The following is a 23,690-nucleotide window of genomic DNA, read 5'->3' as shown; positions in this document are numbered from 1 at the left end:
GCCTGGACTGTCCTCTGCTTGGTGAGTCACCATTTTATGAGCTTAGGTTGGCTACCTGCTTGTAGCCAGGGAAAAGGCACATGCTCTGGGCTCTGTCTACCAGGAAGCCCTCCACATACATTGTCACAGAGCTCATGATGAGAAAGAAGGAGTGGAGCTCATTCTCTTCTTAGTTGAGGCAGCAGCTGTGTGGCTGAGCACTGGATGCAGAGGTAACTACAGTGACAGCATGGCCGGCGGTAGTGATAAGGTGAAGGACTTGGCACAGTAGTCTGGCACTGAGAGCTCAGGAGTGGTGGCATTTCCTTGTCAGACCAGTTCTGAGGCTTGGTTTTGGAGGCTGTTTCAGGAACCCAGCCTTCACCATGGCTGGCCAGTTCTCCCAACAATTCTGCAAATGTCCCAATAACTTTTCTGCTTAGTCAGCCAGAGTCACTTTCTGTGTTTTGTACCTAAGAGCCCTGATTGATATTCTTTTATACTATACATATTTTACTTTACTTTAAATTCTGCATGTGTATATTCATTCACCAATCACAGGGCCAGTTGAAAGCAAGGACTCTTGATGTATTAACAAGCTGAAAATAGGGTATTTTATTTTGATAAGCACCTAAGAATCATTTTCTGCATTTATTAAAACTTATTTGTGATATTAAGTGAAAGGATGTAGGATACAATATAGTACATATGCTAAGTATTTCTTAAATCCACACACACATCCCATACACATGCAAAGAGGAAAAGTTTACAAAACGGTAACTCATTATCTTGAGCTGGTGGGATAATAAGCAATCTTTTTTTAAAAAAAAGATTTATTTATTTATTTCTCTCCCCTCACCCCCCACCCCAGTTGTCTGTTCTCTGTGTCTATTTGCTGGGTGTTTTTCTTTGTCCGCTTCTGTTGTCAGTGGCATGGGAATCTGTGTTTCATTTTGTTGTATCATCTTGTGTCAGCTCTCCATGTGGGAGGCGCCATTCCTGGGCAGGCTGCACTTTCTTTCACGCTGGGCAGCTCTCCTTATGGGGCGCACTCCTTGCACGTGGGGCTCCCCTGCACAGGGGACATCCCTTCGTGGCACGGCACTCCTTGCGCGCATCAGCACTGCACATGGGCCAGCTCCAGACGGGTCAAGGAGGCCCGGGGTTTGAACCGCGGACCTCCCACTTGGTAGGCGGATGCCCTAACCACTGGGCCAAGTCCGCTTCCAATAAGCAATCTTTATGTCCTTTATTTTGCTCATAGAAATTAGAAATTTTATAAATGTTGTACGTGCAGGTGTAATTCCTGTATAATATTATTTTTAAAGCATAGAAACGTGTCCTTTTCTTCTGTGGGCTGATGATTGCTTTCCATCTGCGCCGGAAAGTCTGGAGAGAAACTTCCTTCCCTTGGTCTGATGTTCCCACAGGGACGCTCATCAGAGTAACACCACTGGCCTCTGAACCCCGTAAGACTTGCAATTCTCAATTCTCACGCTCATCCCTCCTCAAGAGGGAGGCGTCCTGTGTGACGGGAGAGTTTGGGAGGAGGTTCTGAGCACGGCCCTCCTCCTTCCTCTCCCTCTTTCACATCTGCTGCCCGCAGGAGGGTGTGCTCTGCATCCCTCTCTGCCCCAGGTAAGCCAACCAGGCACGGGCTGCCCCTGAGGTACCAGGTCTGAGAGTATGAGTGAGGCTAATTCCAGAGGTCCTTTGTGGCCACACACCAAAATGATAGTTTCCAACAGGTTTTATCAGTAACAGAACCCCATTTGTCTCCTGTGTTTTGTTTCTCATCTGGTTCCAAATCTGTTAGCATGGAGGGATGTGATTTAGTGGCTTCAGACATGCCCAGGTACCCAGAGATTTGAGATTAACTCTGTTTCTTTAGGCTTCTCGGTGCCCCTCCACGCATTTGTCCTGGGACACTGGTGAATACCGGCTGGTGGATGGCTCTTGTTAATTGCCTGTAACTCTGGGGAGAGGGCATAAGCCACTCCTAGCTGGGTGGCCAGCCCAGCCTGCAGCCTCTCTCTTCACCCCTTAGTCAGAAAATGATCATTACTTAGTATTCAGACCTCCTAACAGGATTCAGGGTCTTAGTAACAGAAAGAAGACATTGTTCAAATCTATTGATCTTAACCTTCTCCTTCACAAAATATATAAAAAGAAAGCAAATCACAGAATCTTAAATCTTCAGTTCTACTTCCTCTATTTTATTGTTCCTTGCCTCCCTCAAATAAAGTTTCATAAATCATTACTCTTAAAATCAAATCATAAAACCACACCCATCTTCCCAAGAGTTTATTAGCGTTTTGCAAAGTAGCTGAATACAAAAAGTGCTTTAAAAACCATAGTAAAGCAGTCAGCCAAATTCCAAACGTTAAACATAATCTCTGACAATAATGAAAGTCAATCACTTCTTTCTCAAGTTTCCTGACAATATCTTCCTCAAGTTTACTCTAAGTTGTAACTCAAGGTCAAGAAAGCAAGTTTACGATGGGCATGCCATTAAACCGAAAAGCCAACATCATCAAACCAGCAAGCCCTAAAAGTTGCTTTCTTAATGTAACAATGTATGCTGTAAAAACGTAAAGACCTGAGCACACAACAACAAAAATAATTCCACTGAGTGTAAGAAATCTTCAGATAAAATGTCTGTAATAGCATTGTTCTCCAGGAAATCAAACCAAGGTGCTAATGGCCAGTGAAGATGATGATCAGTCCTTTTTAATTAAATGGGCAGACTGCTGATTGGAGTTTTAGCGACTGGTCTCTCAGCAGGTTGGAACCTGGGGCAGACAAAGCGACAGCTATAGGTCAGGACTGTGCAGTGAATTTCAGCTGCAGCCGCCCTGGGCCTGGCCACACGGTCCACCTCAGGGTGGGCCTGGACCCTACAGTGTGTCTGCACACTAACCCTCACAGCCCGAAGGCTCCACAGTGCCCCTGTTTACAGGGCCAGGTGGGTGGTAGCTGGCTGCCTTCCAGGAAGGAAAAGCCTGGGCTAAATGTCCTCTCTCCTGGTGCCTGCATGGTCACCAGCCACTAGTTCCCTGGTGTTGCCATTTCTGACCAAGAACCACCCCCTCTTAGAGGAAATCTAAAGGGTATTGAGGAAAAGGTTAGGAACAAAAATTGTACCAGAGACTGGATCAGCATTCACAGGTGGGTTTAACCTCACAATAAAGTTACAAGGAGCACTTTCATAAACTGCCCTATTATACCTAAAGGCCCTGCCCTAGAAGTAACGTTCCAATTAATCAGCAGTTGATATAATAAACTCTACTATCAGCCATGTTTATATAAAAACACATTTATAAACATTTTACGCAAACCACTCACCTCTATTAAAGTTAGGAATTAATTAAATTCTTAAATTGGTAAACCATATGTGCTCAGCCATTTCTCTGTTCAATCTATTTCTTCATTTAAAAATAGGTAACAATCGTTGTTTTTAAATCCATAGAGAGGTTTTCAATTTACGAGCACTGATGACGCATCTATTATAGATCTCTGTGGTTTGGGGGACTTCAACAGATGAGACCCAGATGCAGTTCAGAGAAGGACTGAAGCTTTGAGAAGGCCACAGATGGACGAATCCCATTCATCCAATTCCTGCGCTCCACTCTATTCCTCGTCCAGGCTGCCTTTCGAAAGCACTTCACCTACAAAGCTCAGCACATCCCCATGGATTAGTGAATCCAGTTTCTAAATCCACGATGCTTGATGAGCATACTCTCCAGCCCAGACCTCTCGGTAGAGCTCTGGACGCCTGAACTCAGGGCCTGCCCTGCTGCCCTCTCTGCTGGACTCACAGGCACCGTGAAGATCTCTTCTCCCCTCCCTGCACACCCTCTTAATCCAGTCACCTTCATTTTTCAACGCTACTTTCGGGGGCTGGCAACCCCGTCCATCCAGCAGCACAAAACACCTGGGAGTCAGCCTTGATACTCGTTATTTCCTCACCTCCACATCCAATCCATCTGCAAGTCCTGATGATTTTACCTGCTAAATATCTTTCCAGTCTGTCTGTTTCTCTCCGGCTCTTCTGCCAATAGTACCCCAAGCTACCCCCTGGGTTTCAATAGTAGTCTCTTAGCTGGCATCACTTTCCATTTTGTGAGATGTTTACTATGTTTTCCCTCTTGCCCCCTCCCCCTTTTCTAATCTAGTACCACAAATCTGGTCATGTCTTTCCTTTATTTGAAAAACTAAAATGGCTTTCTATTATTCTGGAATAAAGAGCAAACTCCTTCAGCCACCGGGAGCTGCTGCCTGACTTGGCCCCGGCTCTCTCTCCTGACAGCGGACTCCTCACTGTCCCCCAGATACACCCCCATCCTGCAGCCTCAGTAACTTCCCCACCCCAGAGAAGCTCTTCCTCACTGACCCCATCGGGATCACATCGCCCTGTCATATGCTCAACACCCTCATTTTCCATCTCAGCACTTACCAGTTTGTAATAATATCTGCGTGGTATGGTGATCAGTCCCCGAGGAAAGGGGCTGCATGCATTCTGCTCCAATGAGCCCCCGGTGCCTTGCCCTGGGTCTGGCACACTTTCAGGCCACAGCAAATACCCGTAGAACAAAGCTGAGGCTGAGCCATTAGCAAGGACCCAGGGCCCAGGTCACTGTGCTTGAGGCCTGCCTCACTCAGGCTCACTTTCCTGCCACACAATTGTCAGTTTTTTCAGGGCCTCAGAGGATCTGGAGGAAAATCCACTCTCTCTTTCCTAACAGATCTCCCCAATATGACCTCAGGGCTTAGAAAACAGATGGCGGGATTTTAAAATGTGATTTTTTTTAAAGACAGTCATAGCAGGTTGGCATCTTTTCAGAATCTGATTAACCAGACTATATTAAAGTAATAATAAAGATTTTAACTGCTACAGCTTTGATCTATACTGAGAAACTGTCCAGGAATTGAGAAAGCAGGGATGCTCCTTCCAAAGCCTCACCTCCATGAATAAACAGGAAAATGAAAGACTGAGCTAAAAGGCAGTGTGGTATACTGGTTGCAAGTACATACCTGCTGGATCTGAGTTTGAATCTTGACCTTGCCACCTTCTGGCTATGAAATCTTGGGTAAGACCCTTAACCTCTCTGTGCTGTGGTATCCTCGTGTAAAATAGAGATAATAGTATCTGCCTTATAGTGCTTCTGGAGGGGATTAAATGAGTTCATAAATGTTTACTACTTTAAACAGTATCTTTTGGTGGTGATAGAAAGTAATACAAACATGCTTACTGGTTTATAAGTAGATGGTTTAAAGCTGCTTTATAATGTTCTGGCTAAAACTTTGTATTTTGGTTAGAATAGAACCTATTAAATGTTTAAAACTAAGATGTTAAAACTTAAAATATGCACTTGCTTGTTTTGTTAACCATAAAACTACTTTGATGAAAATATTCTAAATGTATAACTTTGTTGATTCAGATAAAACAAACCAAATACCTGTTAGTGGATGGCTGTTGGGTTCTTAACAGAGTGTGACAAAAACATTCCTCAAATACGCATGAATAACATGCTCAGCACCCAGTGAATTCACAAGTATATGCTTCGTTTACCTTTGATACATGAAATAACAAAATCACATTTGGTTAACTGGGCTAGAGAATAAAACTAATCAGAAAAAATCCAACAAAATAAATCACTGTGTTAAGGCAGAGCATATGTACCTAAATCTACCCTAGAGTTGTGAGGACTCTGTATTAAGATTATATCAAACAAGAAGGTACTTACTATAAAAAACAGTTGATTAGAATGTTTTAGACTAGATAAATACCTACCCAAAGACCAAGGAATTCTACTCTTAGATATATACCAAAGAAATATGAGTGAAGACATAAAAACATATACAAGAATGTTCATAGCAGCTTTATTCATGATAGCTAAAAACCAGAAACAACCCATATGTCCACCAACAGGAGACTGGATAAACAAATTGTCATATAGTTATACAATCGAATACCATACTGCAATGAGAATGAATGAACTATAGATACATTTAACAGTATGGCTGTATCTCACAGATATTACGTCACATAAAAGAACCTGGACAGTGCATGTCTTTATATGAAATTCAGGAATTAGCAAAAACTAATCAATGATGATGGAAGTCACAATGGCAGTTATCTCTGGGGAGTGGAGTGGCAGGTATAAACTACGAAGGTGTAAGAGGAAATCTTATGGGATGGTGAAAAGTTCTATATCTTGATCTGAGTGTTGGTTGCACAGATTTATACATATGTAAAATTCATCAAGTTGTACGCTTAAGATCTCTGTATTTTATGCATTTTACTGTATATGTTTCACCTCATTAAAAAAAAATCTTCCCAACTAGTATTTAAATCACGACTCATTGCATTTGCATTTAACAAAATTGACTTCTATTTGATTATTTCATGTGTTGCTGGATATCGTGGTACCCCCAAATTTAGACATTCTTAACCGTAATAGGTGTCTCTATGGGTGTGAACCTATTGTAAATAGAATTTCTTGAAGATGTTATTTTAGCTAAGGTGTGGCCCAAGTGAATGAGACCAAGAAGTCACAGAAGTGAGAAAGGAAAGAGCATCACCAGGTGACAGCAGGCAGTTATACAGGCTAAGGAACCCCAAGGATTAGGTCAAACCAGCACCCAAATGCTACTGACCCTGGGAGGAGGCAAGCCTTCTAGCCTCCAAAATTTTTCAGACAATAAATTCCTGTTGTTAAGCCCAAACCAGTTTGTGGTATTTGTGATAACAGCTCTGACAAAGTAAGATATTAAATAGGATGTTGACCATTGCCCAAGAAGCCCCCAAGACTGAAACCATCTAATAGGTATCACGTACATCTTAAATTGGTGTGCGAAGCCACCTCTGCAGGACATGCTATGAAACTGTGGAATTGCCAGCACTAGCTTACCGCCTATCAAGAGAATATAAAAGGTTAAAGGTTGAAGAAGCCCTAGGAATAACTTTGGAGAGTAGGCAGAGTGCTCCCCACACATACACACCAAACCAAGTAAGGAAGGCTTCAAGAGGACACTCGAGAAGCTTGAAACAGGACCCTCTGGAGCTTGTGGGACCCAGTGTTGGTGGGAGGAATGTAAAGGCTAGTCAGACATAGCAAAACAATTTTTAAACAAAATATTGGACAGGACCTTGGAAATTTTATTATTACAGTGAACTGCAGTATGTTGATTAAAACTGTATTTGATTTTTCATCATTAAGAGTAATTGGGAAATTTAAGGGGTCTGCCCAAGATCTTATTCCAATGGGGAAGAGAAGACAAGTTTGTAAAGTGGATATGAAGGGACTGTGAGAGAAGAAACAGAGACGATAATTGCTATTCACACCCTATTGGGTCCAGCCCCTTCAACACACCTGTTACATATGGAGGGCTGTTTCTTTAATGTGAGGGTTCTCGAACAAGACAGTGTTTTCTGAGCTGCCAAAGTTATTACTTAGGTTTCATTTTACTATTTATTTCCCAAGATTAACCTGATATGAAAACGTGAGATCATGGTTCATGCTGAAAGCAGCTAACTCACCTGTGTTTGATGCTAATATCCAAAAATACTGGGAAAAAACAGCTGTCCCCTTGCTTAGCCCAAAGACATTAACAACAGCCATGGTTTCACATTACCTAGCTAACGTTTATAACAAATTATAACTATTCATTTTGGCTAATACAGCACTTTGCTAGATAATACTTACATTGGACATTTCTCAACTATTAGCCTATTTTCATGAACTTGCAGGGATTTAAATATTTAAGCATATTTTACAGAGATATTTATTTATCCTAAGATCTAATTTAGTATTTGTTTGGGGCAGCAAATTGACCACAAATATTTTTATTCTTTTCCCCAGAAGACCACACTTAAATGAATATAAAGGAGTAGATAGCATTGAAGAAAGAACATTCACAAATAAAAGATTTCAACAAATTTTTTTGGAGCTAAATGGACCGTAGAACCCTAGAGATAAAGGTCAGCAGAGGGTGGGGGTGGACAAGGCTATGGAAACAGACAATACAATGAAACCAGAACAGTTGGGTCCCCAACCCTCTTTTCCATGTAACTCTCAGATATTAACAGGAAGCCACAGATATCCCCCTGGAAGAAGAATGGCATTTAGGGATCTCCAGCAAAGCAACTTAACTTTTCCCTGTGGTATCACCCTAAAGATTACCATCTTCGATGTGATTTCACATCTCACTGTAGCACCTCTGGCTCCTTCTGGGAGGGCTGCCCAAGCATGGCAGAAGTGCCTGAGAATATTTGCCCACTCTTCCCTCCACCCCTCACCTTAAACCAGTGACTGACAGGTCTGGAGTATTAAACCCAACACCCACTGCCTCAGGTGCGAACGCTCTATGGTTAGCTCACACTCCCTCCGTGGTTAGTTCATACTCCAGAGCTCCCCTGAGGGATCAGGCTGAGGTCACCCTCTGTGGGCCTCTCACTGAGCTCACACTCTTGCTTGGCTTCTTTCCTTTCCCTGCCCTGCTTCCTCGAATCTCCTACCACTTTTTCCTGGGAGCATCCTTAATAAAGCACACACTCAAGAACCCTCTTCTCAGGGTCTGCTTCCAGGGAGACTGGCCAAAGACATCTACAAACCCTGGCAACTAATACAGACCTGCTGGCCAGCTTAAGTGCCACGTTCTTAAATATGAATTCTCAATCAACGATAACCAGGCATTTGCAGAAAACCCCCAATATGGAAGGGAACAATCAAAATAAATGAGGTGTAAACAAGCTCTCTGTAATTCCCCAAGTGGAAGAAAGAAAAAAAAAAGGGGGGGGGGCAGGGATGATAGGAAGGGGAGAAAATAAACTTAGGAGAGAAGATATGATTCACTGCAAAGGATAACATAATAAAGGAAACCTCAATTACCCACCTTCATAAGCACATTCTCTTTATTTCATCAAGGGTAGCCTCATTCCACACAAGAGCCTGCAGAGAGATGAATAATTACCTGCCCATTACCTTGCAGTTCTCTGGGGAAGCCTGCCCTTCCCTTTCACTCCCAGCATCCATGCACTAAGAGTAATTTTGAAAGCAGTCACTGCACTGCTAGCAAGTACTATGTTGGGTCTCACAGGGAGCAGCTTAGACACAACAGAAAACAAAATCCTGAGCCTCTCATCCTGTACTCTTCCCCAAGTCGGCTTCAAATACGTCACATGGCTTACAGATACTATGTATTTTTAACACTGGCTTAAATTTGTCTTTGAAACTAGATATCATCTACCATAGTAGTAGCAATTTATGCTAAGTAGAAAGCACGCTTTATAATTTATTTTACATGTGCCAGGGATCTTTATTCCAGGTTAGGGCAGGCTAAAAAATTAAGTACTTAATCAAAAGCTGACTTGTTTCTTTCCTGAACAAATTTTAATAAAAAGGCATATACTATTAATGATTTCGGTTCCAAAAGTCTAGCATATTCCTTTCTTCCTGCCCCTTAAATACACACACATGGACACACACTCACACCATTACCTCACTGTAGAATACTGCATTCTTCATAGACTATTTGGAAAAATAAAAATCACACATACACAGAACACTGTAATTTCACCATCCAGTTTTAGTCCACTTAATTTTTTTTTTTGGACTGAGACTCTCTCCACAGCTTTTATTTATTTTTTCTTCGTTATTTTCTTTTAAATGTTACATTAAAAAAATATGAGGTCCCCATATACCCCCCACCCACTCACACCACCCCTCCCACATCAACAAACTCTTCCATCATTGTGGCACATCCACTGCACCTGGCAAATACATTCTGGAGAACTGCTGCACCACATGGACAGTGGTCCACATTGTAGTCCACACTCTCCCCCAGTCCACCCAGTGGGCCACGACAGGACACACAACGTCCAGCATCCGTCCCTGCAGCACCACCTAGGACAACTCCAAATCCTGAAAATGCCTCCACACCATATCTCTTCCAGTCCACTTAATTTTGTGAAAGAACTTTAAAAGGTATATATTTCCTGATATTTCCACTGTTAAGCCTGTACTTCTTAAGAAATAAAACAGGGGCTATGTGCAAGGCTTGGTTCTTCAGAGAAATGTGCATGATTCCTTAATACAGATAAAAATATAAAGTACATTCTACTAGGTCCTCTTTATTTATAGCCAAATGCCAAGAGTTCTGGTCCCCATGTTGAATTCTGGGAAAAGCATAGCAAAAAGCAGGGCTGCGCATCAGGCTTCAGAGCTTCCTGGAGCAACAGAAAGCCCAAGGGACCAAAGCTAAACATTTGGCCATTAAAGTTATTCTCTAATAAACCCTTTTTATGCTGAAATGTTGATTTTTATTTTGTCTGTTTGTTTTTCCTTTCCTTCATCCCTGACATTCTTTTCCTTTTATGGCCAATAACAGGAAGGAGGGAAAAAACAACAAATCTTTCAGTTAAGAATCTTAATGCCCATATATTTAATTGCAAAATGTTAACTCAATAATCCCCAAAAATTTATTAGAATATAGGCAGAATTTTTTAAAGATGAAAAAATGAGACACCTAGAAGAGCAACAGGTTTTCTTATCTGCATTTATTCAACAAATATTTATGTAGCATATACTATTTGTTTACATGTTGTGTCTGTGTATGTATTCTATATAAGCCATTATCCTACCCAGTGCCACTGGAAATGAAGAAAATGTGGATAGGAGTATACTTTGCATGGAAGGATGAGAGAGAGTGGAAAAGGTGAGCATGAACTGCTGTAATCCAAGGTAAACTGTGGCTGTTTGCTGATGAGTGGTACAAAGTGCTATGGAAGTTTAGACCAGAAGTAGGCAAACTAAGACCCACAGGCCAAATCCAGCTTATGGCCTGTTTTTGTACTGCCCATGAGCTGGGAATATTTTTTACATTTTAAAATGACTGAGAAAAATCAAAAGAGAAATAATATTTTGTAACACATGGTAATTATATGGCACTCAAATTTCAGGTCTGTAAATAAAGTTTTATTGGAACACTGCCATGCTTATTGGTTTACATATCATCTACACTTTTGTGTTACAGTGGCAGAATTGAGAAGCTGCACAGGGACTATATGGCCTGAAAAACCTAAACTATTTACTATCTGGCCCTATACAGAAAAAATAGGCCATCCCCTGGTTTAGAAGGAGATGTCCTTCTGCCCAGGATTATTATGTAGAAAGTGAAGTGAATTACTACTTTACTTTTCTATAGCCGTTCCTATCTCATTTGATCCCCTCAGTGGCCCTATGTGGGAAAAGATAAGAAGGATAGACATCATCATCCCCCACTTTACAGCAGAAGTTGAGGCTCAGCCCAATCCAGAGACTTGCTCATTTTACGTGTTTAATTAACAGCAGCGCCATGTTCCAACATGTCCCAGGCCCTCTCCGCCCCATGGTGCCGGTGCCAAGCTCGGAGAGATGTCAGTGCAATGGGAACACACACAGACATCCCACGTGGGACCAGGCCATCATAAACAACAGAGTTCAGGAGGGAGGGGAGGAGGCTGCCGCTGGGCCACGGGCCTTCTGTAGGTGGAGGACAAAGGGAACTTCAGTACCAGGATCTGTCTGGGTCTGTTTCTATCCTTAGACCTGAGGCAAGCCCTTTCCCCACTCCTCCCACTCCCTTAGCCACTGAGAACCTCTGAAAGCCTGAAAGCCCTATCTGCAATATAAAATATCTCCTGTTATGGCTATAAAGAATAAGTGAGAAAATTATGAGGGATAGGTGAATTAATTGTGTGCAGTTCTTAGCACAATGCCTGCACATCATAATTCTAACTATAGTTATCTTTATTCATTGGATGGGGAACCTGCAGAGCTTTATAGAAATGAATCAATATGTACTTAAATAGAAAGCCATAAAGGACACAATCATATCTGAACATAAGATCAGGCTAGATTTTCATACTACCCAACACTATGGAAACATTCCATCTATGCAATAAATTCTAGCTCCTTTAGGACCAAACTCCCCTAGGTATGTGCTCAGGAAAAAAAAAAAGTCTTGCATGTTTAAGTTATTTGTAAGAGAAGTAATGGTCAAAAATATTTTCACATCTGGGAAGAAATTTAGGTTGAAATTTAGAACTAAGTAATTGAACTGGCCATCCAGAATTCTAGGGACTTGCGGGTAGCAGCTATAGAGAGCAGGTAGTGAGGACAGGAAATTGCTAGTTGGTGTAATTAGTCAGTCCTTTGAGTAATCAGTCCAGCAAAGATGTGGGGCCAGTGACTTGGCATGCTTTACATACCCCAGGAAAGTCACTAGATTTAAGAACTAATCCATTCATTTTACGGTACTTTCCATATTTTTTGTTGTCCACTTTTAATAACTTCTTCTTTTTGGAAATGTCTACTTAAAAATAAACTTTTCCTTAAGGGAACACCACCAAATAGACAAATATACTAATGATTTAGGACAAATGAAAAAAACTTGACATGGAATTATTTCATACTGTAAGAAAATAAGCACTCTTCTGATTGACATAATATTATAGAGCAGGGTTTTTATAAAACTGCCTGTAAGGATCCATTAGTGTTTAAATCATTCATTTAGTGGTTGGCAATCAGCATTTTAAAAAAATATAGATCAAAGCAGAACAGAACAGAAAATAACACAGTGTATCACTCATAATAAGGAAAAGTATTGCTGAGTGAAACTTTACTTTCAGTGATATGTTCATGTGTGTGTTCACTCACTCTATATTGCTGGTCTATGATAATGTATTCTTACTAAGGGTCATGGTCAAAAAGTTTAAAAGCCTTTGCAATAGAGTATGAGCTACTTTAGGGAAATCCAGTATAAAAATTCTCATTCACTGACTCGCCAAATTAGAAGGTAATTGTTCCCATTAAATGGAGCTTCTTTAAATGACAAGTACTTTCTCCACATTGAATATATGCTAAAATTTACCCCCCCCCAAAAAGGTTTATGAACAACTTTTCAAGTATATCTCATCTTTAAAATAAGGTGTACTTGTTAATGAATTCAGAACTGACCTCAAGATAAAATTTTACCAAAAGTTGGAAATATTATTACATTGCTTGGAATGATGGCTCATCATCTCCATTATGAAATAAACCATTGCTATATTTTCCACACTAACTGTACATTAATTAATCCACCATGGAACAGAAGCAGAAGAGGCTGAAGAGGGATATCAGTGGGCAGAGACCATTCTACTACCAACAACCCCAACAACAATCACTTTTACATATATAAAAATAAGACAAGATTTCTAATCCCCCACAAAGCTGTATTTCAGAAAAGAGAAACTCACCTTCTCTTTGAATCCTCACAAAGTCTCCCATATTATGGAGCAATCTCTCAATTACTTTCTTCTGAATGCCAAAAAGTCAAAAGTTTATTATCTCCAATATAGCAAGAATTGAAAGTTAAGCAACTCCTTAATGCTGGCTGTGATGTCAACTTATTTTAAAGGGAGGAACCACATCAAAATATTACCTGGCTAGACTGCAGGATTTCATGGAAAGGTGGGTTTTGGAGATTGCTTGAGAACTACAGAAGAAGATAGCCTGAAAAGACGTCAATCAATACTTGGTTGGGATGTTCATGGAAACCACATGATTGACATAGTATAAATGAGTAAGTGCATGAGTAAAGGAGACCTAGATTTTAACAGCAATTTAAGTAAATATTCCTGGATTGGATGTCCTTACACAAGCCATACAAAGGTGGTTGGGTTGTAGGGATCATGAATATACACCTATGGGAAGAAAGAATAAAAACAAATGATCTTATATTATGTGAAATAAAGTTTGTAGTGGTAGCATCATACAGAAATTTAAGAATTACTATATCTCAAACAATTTAGATGGAAATGAATATGCTTTGATGCCAAAAGTGCCTAATAATGACAAAGACACTGAAGCCAAAGAAGCATGCGAAATGTCTGAATAAAGTTATTTCATAAAATGTGACTAGAAGAATGATTGTGATGGTAGCACAACATGAGAACAGCACCAAAATATATATCTGAATACTACTAAAAGGGGAAATATTAGATTATATATATGGGAATAGAAAAAATTTTAAAAAGAATCTATGGAACTACACCATACAAACAGTGATCCCTAAGTTAAACAGTGGACTTTAATTAAGAGTACAATTATATAAGTATGCTACCACCAATTTTAACAAATGTTCCATACCAATGCAAGGTATTGTTGCTGGAGTGGTACATGGAAATCCTGTATTTTATGCACGATTGTTCTATAAAACCACATCTTCTCTAAAAAAGGGGAAATTTTTTTTTTAAAAAGCATGTGAAATGTTTGAATATTATTTCTTAAAATGTGAATGGAAGGATGTTCTATTTCTAAATTATTTATTTCATATAATGTGAGTTAAAATACGAAGGTAAACTGATAAATCAAATATAAATTAACATTGCATTCCTTTTCAATATTCCTTAAAAAATGCATATTCAGGGAAACGGACTTTGGCCCAGTGGTTAGGGCGTCCGTCTACCATATGGGAGGTCCGCGGTTCAAACCCCGGGCCTCCTTGACCCGTGTGGAGCTGGCCATGCAGCAGTGCTGATGCGCGCAAGGAGTGCCGTGCCACGCAAGGGTGTCCCCCGCATGCGGGAGCCCCACGCGCAAGGAGTGCGCCCGTGAGGAAAGCCGCCCAGCGTGAAAAGAAAGTGCAGCCTGCCCAGGAATGGCGCCGCCCACACTTCCCGTGCCGCTGACAACAACAGAAGCGGACAAAGAAACAAGACGCAGCAAATAGACACCAAGAACAGACAACCAGGGGAGGGGGGGAAATTAAATAAATAAATAAATCTTTTAAAAAAAAAAAAAAAATGCATATTCAAGTTAACCTAAACCTTTGTTCAAAACTTCTCATTGGAAAACTGGAGAGCACTTCACACTCGAGGGTACCTTAATGTGGGCATACCTGATAATCTACATCGCAGGTAACTGAGCATTGTCAAGAATTGGTTAGTTGGTCAGTTGAACTGATAGGCAGGTAGCTGCTGCAGTATATTAAAATTACCAAATTAAAATATCAATAACTGCTATCAAAATTTTTAAAAAATTATGATATCTCTTTGGCCATACTGATGCCCTGTCCCATTCCTCTCAGCCCACTTTCAATTTCATCTCTAGCTGTGGCAGACAGTTCCCAAATATACTGACAGCCCCCTACCTCCTGCACACTCTACAGCTCTGCTTCCCTGCCCAAGGGCTTCTCTGATGCCTCCAGAGCTTTCTCAGGTGCTGGAGATTTAAGAGGTCCAGAAATAACCCTCAACCAATGAGGAGCAGGAACTGGTAGATAAATACCCATTTCACATTCCTTGGTGAACTTTTTTTTTTGTTTTTTTTTTTTATTTTTAAAGAAGCTGTAGATTACATAAATGTTACATAAAAAATATAAAGGATTCCCATATATCCAACCCCCTTCCTCTCCCACATTTTCCCCCATTAACAATTTTCATTAGTGTAGTATATTTGTTGCAACTGATGAACACATATTGAAGCACTGCTACTACCCATCAATAATAGTTTATCTTTTGCACCGCACAATTTTGTAGGTTTTGACAAAATGTATAATGGCCTGTATCCATCATTGCAATGTCATGCAGGACAACCTTGGAGAACAATTCTAAGGCACATTATACAATACCTCAGATGTTCCCCAGCAGGACTGAACTTCAATTGCCCCCACTGGTAATGTGCTTATCAATCTACCTCTTATTGGCTTTTCCCTCTTCCCTGACTCATTTTTTCCACTCTCTCACTTGTGCTTCCTGGGAATCACCTCCCAAATAAAGCACCCAGACCAAATCCTTGTCTCAGGGTTTGCCCGCACAAACTAGTGTGACATCATGTGGTCATTCTGTTTTCTTTGATATTAGCTGTCTGCAGGGCCAAGGTTAGAAGAGCCTTTCCCTCATTCTTTACACCTGACTTACTTGAACCTTTGAAAATGCCTGATCCATTCTTTTCAATAAGCTTTTAACCATCTCCTACTAATGAGGAGAGTTCTGTGTTTGTACAGACTACTCAGATGAACGAAACACAGATCTAGCCTCAAGGACCTTATACTCAAGAAGCGAACATGAGGGAGCAGATGTGGCTCAAGTGCCTAAGCGCCAGCCTCCCACATGCGAGGCCCCGGTTTTGGTTCCTGGTGCCTCCTGAAAAAAACAAACAAACAACAAGCAAGAACAAATGGAAAAAAACAATTTAGGTGAGCTGATGTGGTTCAGTGGTTGAGCACTGGCTTCCCATATACGAGGTCCTGGGTTCAACCTCTGGCCCCTGGTACCTCACAAAAAAAAAAAGTTGGGGGGTAGGACATGAAACATGGAGGAAAAAAAGAAACCCTACAATCAAAAGAGATACAAACTTACAGTCCCCAGTGAGAAATTTATCTCCCCAGGGTGACAGAGTTGGACACATTTGTGGTTTCCCTACACATGACTCTTCTGCCCTTTCTATTTGAACCTATAGTTAGTACTAGAGTTGACAGGTATATGTTCAAGAGACTTAAATCTTTGGACTGTCCAATTGGGCCCTGAATCTCAATAGAGTTGCAACACTTACTCTCCAGTTCATTGGATTCACCCAGGACAACTAACAAGGAGGCGATGATGGACAACACCCATGCCAAGGAACAGAGAAAGCCTGCAACTGCAAGCAAGATTGTCCCATCCATCTGTTCCTTGGGACCTAAACCCCCCTCAATTAGAGGCAGAGTGGGCATCACCATCCCTAAATCCATAAGATTGGGGAATGAACAACGGACTAAAGTAGACTTACTATTATTCTACTATAGACTTACCATGATTCTAGCAATGGGAGAACTTTTATCATTGATGTAGAGGCAGTGGTCACCAGAGGTTCTGAGAGGAGGGAAAGAAAAACAGGTGTAATGTGGGAGCATTTTTGGGACATTAGAACTGTCCTGAATGACGTTGCAATGATGGATACAGGCCATTACATATTTTGTCATAACTTACAATGTTGTGCGGGACACTGTTAACTATAATCCACGCTTAGTGGCAATAAACCAATATGTGTTCATCAACTGTAAAAAATGTACCACACTAAGGAAGGATGTTGTCAATGTGAGAAAGTGTGGTAAGGGTAGCGAGTGGGGCATATGGGAATCCCCTATATTTTTTATGTAACATTTACGTAACCTAAAGTATTTTAAAAAGAAAAAGAAAAAAAAAAGGATAATAATTTTTTAAAAAAGAAAGCAATACAGACTACAGAAGAGTGATATGGCAGTTCCAAGAAAAGGGACTTCTAGTTGACTAGTATTTCATCACTAGCTAGACAAAATCAATCTTTAAGTATTCTAACTTAAATATGCTTGATTGAGGACATCTGTCTTTTTGTAAACCTCAACAATGACTAGCACATGGGTCCAAATATGGTGCATGGTAATATTGCCTTAAGGTTGACTGACCAGATACCAAAAGGCAAAGCATTATATTGCAGAGTCCTAAGTGACCACTCCACCCACCAGATGTGACGGCACATAGCCAGGTGAAGCAAGGAAACCAACAAGGCTTTCCTGCTTTTCCTTGAACATGCTAAGCACATCCCACCTCAGGCCCGTTGCTCTCTGCCTCGAAGGCCCTTCCCTTTAGTATCTGCATGCTCACTCCCTCATGTCTTTAAACTCTCTGCTCAAAGGCTTCTCTGACCACCCTATTAAAATAACTTCACCTCTCCTTCACTCTCACATTCTATCCACTTTCCTGGCTTTATTCTTCTTCAAATCCCTTAACGTCACTTGACATATATCTACTTATTTATTTAATTTTATCTCCTCCTGCTAAAAGTTCTGTATCCATTATATGTGAAATAGTGTCTTATCCAGTACAGGTGTTCACTGAATATTTGTTGAAGAAGTGATGATTTTTTTTGTTAGAACTTTAAAAATCATCACTCACCACAGCTGACATTCCAGAAACTCATCTGGAATCATGACACAACCCCATAGCTCAAGGGTCTATAAGGCACACAATTATTATTTTAGAAGAAAAAAAAATTTTTTTTTGGAAAGCTTCAATGTATGTAGCAGGTATGAATAAAAACAAAACAGCTATAATTCTATCATACACTTGAATATATCATGGGATGTAATTCATTCAATCTCCAAAGTATTAATAAGAAAAATTCTGAAATTGTAACTTATACTTAGCTTACTAAAAAATTAATTTATTCATGATTCATGCAACAAGTATCTATGGAGTGCTTATGATGTACAGTATGGTGTTAGGTGAGGTACTATATTTGATTTTTATTTTTCATAGGTATGATGTTGGGTGAGGTGTTATATTAGATTTTAATTTTTGAAAAAGCATCTTTACAATTCATTGTAAAGTCATATCCTGCTGTTATAGAAAGAGAGCTCATCTTTGTAAAAACACTTCTGCTTTTTCTATTGTTTTCTATTGTTTTTCTATCAGTATTATTTATTCAAGACAGAGATCCCTGAAAGAGAAAATCTACAGGAAATACTTCAGGTGAAGTCTTTTATTCAGATAATTTTAACAATAAACATTTTTCTCGTTTCATTCAGATTATGGGAAGGAGGAACTGCAATTATTGACATTACATGCTCATTATTCCAAAAATTACATAAGTAGTAGTCAAACTCTAATTCCATAGAGCTAATTGGTTCCACCGCAAAGTCATGCTCTCCAAACTCAGCAGGCCTTCATAGTTGGCTAATGATTTTTCATTTCACCCCTCATTGACTCACTATTACATCTCCACAATACCCACTCAAAGTCTTTTTCATTCTACTCATGGCCTCAACTTGCCCGTCCCAGATTTTTACTTTACTTAGAAAATTGTGGTCAAAGACCTCTCTTTTCACCTCAAAATTCCTATGCTTCTGTCTCAAGAGTCCCTCCTCTCCTCCTGTGCCTTCGTCCATTGTCCACCCATCTTCTTGAGGACTCGGTTGCATTAATTTAGCCTCTTCCTTACACTTTCAATCTCTCTTCCCCTCAATGGATTCTTCTTCTCAGCTTAGAAGGCAGGCTCAAGGTCTTCCTATATTAAAACCATTACTTTACTTTCCCATTCCTTTGATATATCATACTCTCTCTTTTTCCCCATTACTACTCAAGTTATTGGAAAGGAGGTATGTCTTTACTGCCCTCCATTTTTTCATTCAGCCCCTCCCACCCCATTCTTCAACTCCTTGAGGCCTGGCTGCCATTACCTCACAGGTGATCAAGAAAAGCCAGGAGTCAAATCCAATAGCTTTTCCTTCCTTGTGCCCCACTGTGGGTGTGCTGCATGAGTACAGGGGGTTCCCTTCGCCATTCCCAGCTTCCACAACACTGTACTCTACTTCTACCATTTCTCCAAAAGCCCCTCGCTTAATATTGTTTGTGTCCTCTTCTTTCTCTTGTCACCTCCTATTTATAGACTTTCCTCAAGGATCCAACCCTTACCTTTGCTTCTTCTCTCCCCATTTTTGGCAATTCCCAGGATATCAAAATTGCTCCTTAGCTGATGACTTAGAAATCTCTCTTAATAGCTCTGCTTCTCTTCAAAGCTCTATGCCTGAACTGTATTCTGGTCCTTTCCTCTGGACAAACATGATATGCCTAAAATGAAACTTTTTTTTTCTCTGCCCCCTCCTCTGACCCACATTTCTGACAATGACCCAACCATACTCTCAGATGAATTAACAATGGTCTTTGACTTCCCTACTACTTCTCACCCCCCATTTCCAGGATTCAAGTTCCTCAGGCTATGCCTGCACCCCTTCTCCCAGGCCTGTCTCCCCTCCTCTGCACCCCCACTGCCTCATTTCCTCTAGCCCCTAATATAACAAGAGGGTCTATTTTGTTTCCATACCACCAGTCTTTTCTCATTTCAATACATCCAACCCAACGCTATTAAAGTATTGCTCCAAAGCACAGGTCTGATCCTGTCAATCCTCTTCCTCAGAAACCTTCAGTGGCTCACCACTGCTTACTGAATAAAATCACACTCTCTAGCTTGCATACAGGTTTCTCCACAGCCTTGAATGAACAGTTCTCTCATCTGATCTCTCATAACGTCTCTTGGCCTTCCCTGTGCTCTAGCCAAAGTGACCCACACTTGGTTTCTTATGCATGCACACACCTTACCACCTGGCCTTTCCTGTGTTGTTCCACCCAGAAGCATGTCCTTCCTCCCTGCCAGCCCAAATGCCACCTGTATAAATCCTAGCTCAAATGCTATCTCTTCCACGTGCCCTTCCCTGATTCCTCCATCAGATTCATTGCTGTATCTTGTGAACTCCCACAGCACTGCAGGAATATCCTTTTTTTTGGCACTTAACCGTTTTCTACCACGTATTATAGTTTAGTTACACACACACACACACACACCTTCTCTCCTTCTGGCTCTGAATTTCCTGTGGGCAGGATCGAAGTCTCCTTATTCTTTGAATCTCCAGCCCTCCCAATATCCCCCAAACTCTATACACAGGTATAACATGCCTAAGACATGATAGGCAATTACCAAATATTTGTAAATAAATGATTATAGCCCAAAGACTTAAGTGTGGATTTCAGTGCTTAAAATTCTCTCAGTTTTAGCAACAATTACCTTTTCCTTTGTAGGATGGAAGTCTTATCTTCCTACAGAACCACAGTTTATTCCTTTTGGCCCTGTAGGTCCATTTGCAAATGTCTTTTACTCCCAAGTCTTCTAAAAAAAAAACCAAACTTCTTTAAGATACCCAAAATGGAAAAGAAAAGCATTAATGCTAAAGTGAAGGAAAGGTATCCATGTAAAACAAATGGCCTGCAACAGACTACAGCTAAAGGTGAAACTGTTTACCAGACTGAATTACAGGATTCAAGCTGTATCATTAACCTTAACAGTTCAACCTTTAGAAAAGGCAGGTACTGCATTTAAAAAATAAATATATTTACATTTGAAAAGAAATCACTAATATGTGAATCATCAGTTGTGTTGCTAAATAACTACTCTTTCTCTAAACATAGTTTAACTTGGAAATTTCTAATAATGTTAAACTTTCTTGTAAGACATTTACATCTCTGGATTTTACTTGCAAATACAAAGATGACTTTTTTTTAAACTAAAACTCCTAGAACGCTTTAAATTCCATAAGTAATTTTCTCAGAAAGAGATTTGGCAGAACTAATAAAAGAACTAAGATGCAAAATTCATTTTTATAAATCTATCCCTAAATCCTGGATGAGATTCAACAACCTCGCATTAAAATTTTAAAAGGCTTGACTTGAAGGACATGAAGAAATGGGGAAATACTTTATGATGACAGCTTCAAGAGCACCTGGTCTATATATCATCATTAATTAAGAAAAGATAAATGGGAAAGAATATGGATAGGCCTAGTTTTATTATTATTTTCAATGTAACAATAGAATGCAATCTTTGCCAAAAAAAAAACAACAATTTTTTTAAAAAGCAAAGGGAAAAAAGAAAAAGAACTCTGATACTCTGATGCCAACGTGTTGTGTATTTACTTGTGTAGCCATGATTGTCACAGGCTTTTCAAAGAGGACTGGGGCAGCCAATTTGGATTCTAACAGCAATGCAGTAGAATTTATGGTATTAAGACTAGAATATGTTCTAAGCAGGTTAATCTAGTCACACAACATTTTAATAAAGAGGTACCAACATGTTAAGTGTAAAAGTACACTAAGTCCTACAAATACCGCAGGAGAAATGCAGGTGGGGGGAGTCAAACTGCAGTGGACACACATGGGGACATGCCATATGCCTTCCTATCTCTCTCTACCCTTCCCCACACAAGCCTATCTTTATCACGCAGAGACAATTAAACAGCTATAGACTCTGAGTGCATCTTTGTCTCCTGGCTCCCACTGGGTGAGTTATTGCTAGCTTGATGTTTCCCACGTCCCCTCCTAGAGGGCTACACCAGGTAGGAAGGCAGAGATTTCACCCACCCGCAACAGCATCCTCATCGGCCCTGGGGGATTTCAGTTTAGCCTTACCTAGCCATTCTGAAAGGTGGGACAGTGGATGTCACTAGCAGCAGAAATAACGTACCCAATTTCCTCAGAAAAAAATGCCCTGGCTGTGTGATGCTGACCAAGGGGGGTACCAAACATTTCTGTTGTTTTAAAATATTATCTCCTTCCCCCATCTATCTCTCTATACATACCCACCCACCACCCCCAGAGTTCTTTCTAAAAGAATCGCCCACCCTTCAGACACCAGGACCCCAGTGTTTACATGTGGAAGGCGAAGGTATAGCTGGACCTTGATGTTCAAAGTTGTGGGGAAAGGAAGAAGAATGGGGCCATTAAAGACCCTTCTTCAGGTCAGACAAGAGATAAACAATAGAAACTGCGGAGTCAGGGAGTCTAAGACCCCTACAGAACCCAGGGTAAGGAAAGGAGAAAGTGTCACAGGGTGGAAGCTCCCTTCAAAGGTGGGGGGACGCTAGCAAGCCCAGAGGGTGTAACCATAATCTTGTTTCCCTGCCATGTGCCCCAAAGCTGCACGCACACTTCCACATCCGCATGTCAAGAGGCCCGAGAAAGGGGAAATGAGAATGCCTACCCCAGAGCATCCAGAGGCAGGAGCAGAACCGAGACTGCACCGAGAGTTTCAGGGGGAAAATAACAAACTCCGTCCCACAGTAAGTGAGGGCACCAACGGAGCTCTGGGTCTGGGGCGCAGTTTGGGAAGCTTGGATGAAATCACACACGTGCACACACAGACACACACTCAAACACACGGGATTTTACAAACCCGCCCTCCCTCCACACTTACACACCGAGCGCATCCCACCTCACCGTTTCTTTCTATCATCGCACTCCCCTCGGAGAGTCAGCCAAGAGCTGAGGGATCCTAGCGGGGATTCCTGGAAATGTCATCCCCACACCTTCGGTCCGCCGCCCCCTCCCCGGGCTACCGTCAGGCCCGCCCGCCGCTCTCGACGCGTCGGGATCTCAGCGGCATCTCCTCGGACCCCCGCGTCGCTCCCCTCCGCGCTCCCTTCCCCCGCCCCGCGGGCTCGAAGGCTGAAGGCACTGCCCCTCAGGGTCTCCTGCGGCCCCTGCTCGTCCGCACTATGGTTCCACGCAGCCCCTTTCGCGCCCGGGGGCGCCCTTCGCTAGGACCCCGGCTCCGTGGAGGGCGGCGTCAGCGCTGGGCACCCGCACCCACCCACTCACCCCTCCCTGGCGGTGGTACCTTGCCTGACAGCTGGGTCCGCAGGCCCGCGAGAGCAGGCGGCGCTAATGACAGCGGTGGTGCCAAGCCTGGGAATGGAGCTCCGCTCCAGCCGCTCCTACCTCCAACGCCACCATCTTCCGCCGCTGCTCCCGCCGCCGCCGCCGCCTCAACCGCGGCCGCCCTCGCCCAGCTCCGCAGCCGCCGCTCGGGCCCCGCGGGTGCCGCGGCCCCACCCCCTTCTCTCCGCCCGCCCTCCCCGCGCCGGCCCGCCGCTGGCCCCTCGTGACGCGCGCCGGGGCCGGGGCTGGGCCGGCCTGCGAGGGGGGGCGCGCGCGCACGCCGCCGGCGAGTCGCGCCCCTGCCTCCCACGCCCACCCGCGCGCGCGAGCGGCGCGCGAGCCCGAGGGAGCGGCGTTGAGCGGGCGGCCGCCGCAGCCCTGCCCCGAGCCGGTGGGCGTCGGAGCGGGGCGGCGTGTCTTCTCCGCGCCTCGCGCCCGGTTCCGGCGGGCGAGCCGGGCC

General features: G+C 42.1%; 1 protein-coding gene across 7 annotated transcripts in view; it reads right to left on the bottom strand.

Annotated features, from left to right (window-relative positions):
* APBA1 (amyloid beta precursor protein binding family A member 1) overlaps positions 1-23,370 on the bottom strand; it is a 266,960-nt gene extending 243,590 nt beyond the window's left edge. For 4 of the 7 annotated variants that reach the window (XM_071216689.1, XM_071216690.1, XM_071216691.1 and 1 more), the window contains exons 1-3: positions 23,190-23,370; positions 20,586-20,687; positions 8,878-8,933 (exon numbers count right to left, since the gene is read on the bottom strand). The gene's annotated coding sequence lies outside the window, so the exon portion shown is untranslated. Of the gene's footprint in view, positions 1-8,877; positions 8,934-16,797; positions 16,870-20,585; positions 20,688-23,189 lie in introns of those variants that run through there. The other 3 variants (XM_058301690.2, XM_058301691.2, XM_058301693.2) reach the window with 2 other exon arrangements.
* Positions 23,371-23,690: the final 320 nt, after the last annotated feature.

Source organism: Dasypus novemcinctus, chromosome 8 (genome assembly GCF_030445035.2).
Source record: "Dasypus novemcinctus isolate mDasNov1 chromosome 8, mDasNov1.1.hap2, whole genome shotgun sequence".
NCBI lineage: Eukaryota > Metazoa > Chordata > Mammalia > Cingulata > Dasypodidae > Dasypus > Dasypus novemcinctus.
Note: the sequence above shows the minus strand (reverse complement) of the source record. Positions and strands in the feature narration are given on the sequence as shown.